General features: G+C 35.1%; 1 pseudogene across 1 annotated transcript; it reads right to left on the bottom strand.

The window, feature by feature from the left end:
- Positions 1-243: 243 nt before the first annotated feature.
- LOC309816108 (cofilin-2-like) lies at positions 244-1,309 on the bottom strand (annotated as a pseudogene). Its single transcript has one exon. The product of its transcript is annotated as a cofilin-2-like (transcript).
- Positions 1,310-5,179: the final 3,870 nt, after the last annotated feature.

The raw sequence follows: 5,179 nt of genomic DNA on the forward strand, positions 1-5,179 counted from the left end.
CATTCAAGGCTCTTTTATACAGAAATTGCCATCATGACATATTCAAAATGTCTTCAGTGTTGCAAGACTTACATGGTAAACATAAAACTACTACACTTATTCAGTGGTGTACACTCAATGGAAAATGAAAAGGCCTCGACAACAGCTATTTTTAGAAGATACACAGGTAACAGGAATGAACACAGGGGCACTAGTATAAATTGATGACACAGTTAACACAACTGGAATTCCTTTTGGGTTGGGGGATTAAACTCATTACAAAAAAAGTGCTTTCCGTGGATAGTGTTATATCTGTGCTGCCATGTCACCAAAAGTAGGCTTGCCAAGGCAAGTGAGGTGTACAAATGCTCCAGCCTCACAAAACTGCAATCAAGTGCAACTATAAATAATATTGAATAAAGTTTACCATCTCACCAGTGAATAATACTTTCAAGGCGTTCAATTAGCCGAACCCTTTGCGGTATTCTAAGCTATTCACATTGACAATCGCCTTCATTGTAGTGCTTGCTACAAGGGAGACATATAACTAGTTGTTTGGGCTAAAATATAACGGGAAGGCATTCCTTGGGTTCTACATAAAAGTAACAGTTTAATGGCAGTCACTGATAGGCTGCTTATATGAATGATATTTCCTTCGTTCATTGTGTTGTTAGGACCCAGTGGGAAGAGAAAGGAAAAAAAAAAAAAAAAAAAAACTTAATACTATTCCAGTTGACTGAGCTGGAGAAACGGAAGCTCCTCAAGATCCAGATGGCACTTGACTTTGATTTTACAGGGTTTTACTTCAAGTGAAACTACTGCATTGCCTTTCAATTTCTCTCCAAGTGTCAAACAGTCCTTTATTATCATCTAAGCCATTTACTTGCCACTCATGTTATTACCTCTAAATTTCTTTTTAGTGGCATCTACAGGGCTAGTGTAAATCATCTTTTTAAAGGTGCACTTTCAGAAGCCCAGAATATAAATACTAGGTCTTCTTCCTTAGACTCTTTTGTTTTCTATGTGGCATCTTATCAGCAATCATTCATAGGTAGCAACTTCACAAAAGGTGCGTAGGGGTCCTCTACAGTATCACCACTGTCACCCACCAAGATCTGTTTTGCCTTCTCTACAATTACTTGTCTTCTGTCATCGCTTAAACAGAAGAGAACAGCTTTCTTTTTTCGCTGTCTTGTGTAGATTACCTTACTTTCCTATCATTAAAAACTTTGATGACTTCATCATTCACTGTATCTCCAGAAGCCAGTTTCAGAGCGCGCACGTGGAGTAAAAACAGGAAGCAGAGGGCAAAGGCGGCGTGCCGGGCCATGGGGGCGGAGCTCCGAGGTCCCTTTCGCTCCCCTGGCCACACCCGGACACCAGACCCCCTGCCCAGTGCCCGAGCCCTCCCTGCCCCGCGGGAGGGCCGGAGGGCAGGTAGGGGGAGAGCAGAGGGGCCGCAGCGCCCACCTTGGAGGCCACATTCCGGTTAAAATGGCGGTCTCCGGCCCGGGGTCGCGCTGCCCACCTCGGGGGCCCGCAGGCTGCACGCCTGCCTTACCACAAGGCTGTCGGCTGAGGCTGCAGCAGCGGCGGCTGGGGCTCCCCCACGGTGGCGCCTCGGGGAAAAGGAGGGGCGGGTGGGCTGCAGTGAGTGCGGGGCACGCCCTCGAAGAATGTTTACAGTGAAGAAAATTAGCGTCAGGGACCTCTGGACACTTAAGATAAAGCGCACGTTTTTAATAAACTCTGGTGTTTGTTTATTGATTTGACTGAAAAAAACAACTCCAGGAAGGCAGTTATGTCTGTGGCACCCCAGGCTCTTAAATGTATATTGAAAGAACAAGTTTTGCTTTTTAAAATATCTTAGAAGCAGTACCAAGCATAAAAAAATTTAGTGCTTAAAGTATGCAAGGGTCCAACTCACACTTTATTCCTTAAAAATTAGAATGAATATAATCTCTTTTAATAACAACCAAAGAGCTGTTTGTTATTCAAACCAGAATAAATAGATATATTTTCCATGTTTTTATCTATATTCTAACAAAAAAGAAAACTTAAGCTATTTTTTATTCATATTCTTTGTAATATTTAGATTATTAAAATCATCAGTGAAGCAGGAAAATATTGTAGTTAGATAGGAGATACCACAACACAAAGTATGGGTTAACATTTCTTCATTTCTATTAGTCCTCAATATTTCAGAAGATGTAGAAAATTAATATTTTCATGCTGTGGTTGATGGTCATATGTATGCAGTACACTGTTTCAGAAGAACAGTTTTTAATTCTGTTTATGAAGAAATAGAAAGTTAAACTTGAAAATGTATGTAATAGGCTTGTTGGGTCTTATAAATATTTAGATGGATAATGGCACTCTTCTTGCACAATATGGAAATGTATCTTATTGTCATGCATTCAGATAAATACCGGATTCTCTGAACATGAACTATAAAACTATTCAGAATATTCAACCGTAAGTGGTGAAAAATAAGTAAACTAAAGTCGATTTATTTTTTAAAATATAATCTTGTTAAACTCTTGTATACCTAGTTTTGATGTTTTATTGATTGTAAGCTTCAATAATTAGAATGTATCTTCTATCAAAATTTTTTTTAATTTATATGAAACATGGAGAAAATGAGATAACTAACCACAGAGTAATTTATTGATTCCTAGACATTCTTGTTTCAACTATATCTCTCATTCCCCTGCCTCCAGAAGTCTTAGAAAGTGAATTTGCTTTTTGGATGACAGGTGTTTCTTGTGCTTTCCTACTCCGTCCTGAATTTAACCACTTCTCCAAGAATCCCTAAGACATTTTAATGTTTAAATACATTCAGATACCATCATCTAGGTGCTGGTGAACATCTTCATTGCTACTAGGTCCTTGTTCCTAGGCCCTTTAGGTGGACAGATGAAAGTTTTAAGATTAAAAAAACATGAATTCTAACTGGTATTTCCAAAATAAATTTAGAAACACGGAATTTTTATTCCTTTTCATTAAAAAATTTCTACTACTTTGTTCTAATGTTGAAAATATTGGTTCCCAATAACATCAGCAAAATGTTTTTATACTTTACATATAATTTTTGAATACCAATATCGTTAATAAGAATAGACTTACTGAATCAGTATTTTACAATTTAGATTATATATTAGAATATTCCTATATAGTACATACATGAGTATATTTATGTATATATGTTTAAATATTTTATTTTATCTTTATATACATCCAATTATGATTGTAGAGTCAAATTACTGTAACTTCAAATCACTTGAAATGTGCGTTGCTGATAACCCAATAGTATTTTTGCATTAAAAAAATTTCTAATTTTTATACTTAATTTTATTATCATGTTAAACTACTTATAAGTTCTATAGTAAAAACTTAAAAGAGTTGCCTCATGGAAGTTTTATTACTATTATGTCCTCTCTATTCTGCTTCTTCCCTCATTGCATAGAGCAATATTCTATTGTTTTTACTATTTCGTTTCATTTTTATAAACTGTAAATCATTGCGTTTCTACATTGTATTCCTTCTTCATTAGGTACACTGAAATATACATACATGCTGATTTACACATATCTTAGCTAAATACATCCTAGAACTAACTTTATAGAAATAAAGAGAAATATTTTCTATTGCTCTGTACAGCTATTATGTAATATAATCAACCTCTAAAAAGGGTCTTTTTTAAAATTGTAGTGTAATTAACTTATAATGTTATATTAGTTTCATGTGTACGACATGATAATTTGATACCTGTATACACTGTGAAGTGATCAACACAATAACTCTGGTTAATATATCTGTCACCATACATGGTTCAAAAAATATTGTTTCTTCTTGTCATGAGAACTTTTAAGATTGATTCTCTTAGCAACTTTCATATATTCAAGAGTGTTATTAATTATAGTCCCCATGCTGTACATTACATCTCTATAACTTATTTATTTTATAACTGGAAGTCTGTACCTTTTGATCCCATTCAACCATTTTTCCCATCTCCCACCCCCCACCCTCCACCACTGGCAACCACCAACCTGTTCTCTGTATCTGAATGTAGTTATTTAGGGCTTTTTTCAAACTCTTTTTTTGTTTGTTTCTCATTTAAGGGAGATCATACATAAAGTATTTCTCTTTCTCTGTCTGATTTATTTCATTTAACATCATGCCCTCAAAGTCCATCTGTGATATCAATATAGTTATATTTCCTTCTTTTTTATGGCTGAATAATATTCCATTGTATATGTGTGTGTATGTAAACACACACACCACATCTTTGTTCATTCATCCACCTACGGACAATTAGATTGTTTCCACATCTTGACTATTGTAACTAATGCTGCAATGAACATGAGGTTCATATACTTTTTGAGTTAGTGTTTTTGTTTTCTTTGAATAAATACCCAGGGAATTGCTGTATTATATAGTAGTTCTATTTTTAATTTTTTAAGGAACCACCATGTTTTTTTTTTTTTATAGTGGCTGCACCAGTTTACATTGCCATCAACCATGCACAAGGGTTCCCTTTTCTTCATATCCTCACCAACACTCGTTACTTCTAGTCTTTTAGATAATAGCCATTTTAACATGTGTGAGGTGATAGATCATTCTGGTTTTGATTTGCATTTCCCTGATTTTTAGCAAAGTTGAGTATGTTTTCTTTGAAAAAGTTCAGATCCTCTGCCCATTTTTAATTGGATTTTTTTAATTGTTTTTTTTTTGCTGTTGAGTTGTATGAGTTCTTTATATATTTTGGGAAATATACATTTTATCACGTATGATTTCCAACTAGTTTTTCCCATTCAGTAGATTACCTTTTCATTTTGTTGATGATTCCTTTGCTGTGCAGAAGGTTTTTAGTTTGATGTAGTCCCACTACTTTATTTTTGCTTTTGGTGTGAGATTCAAAAAATCATTGCCAAGACCAATGTCAAGAATAATACCACCTAGTTTTCTTGTAGGAGTTTTATGATTTCAGGTCTTACATTCAAGTCTTTATTCCATTTTGAGTTAATTTTTTTGTTTAATGTAAGATGGTCCAGTTTCCTTTTTTTGGATTTGGCTGTCCAGTTTCTGAAAACCATGTGTTGAAGAGTCTTTTTCCATTATATTTATTTCCCCTCCTTGTGCCTTTGTCATAAATTAACTGATCATAAATGTGGGGATTTCTGGACTCTATTCTGTCCAT

Source organism: Mesoplodon mirus, assembly GCF_964341445.2.
Source record: "Mesoplodon mirus genome assembly, chromosome: 2".
Lineage (NCBI taxonomy): Eukaryota > Metazoa > Chordata > Mammalia > Artiodactyla > Ziphiidae > Mesoplodon > Mesoplodon mirus.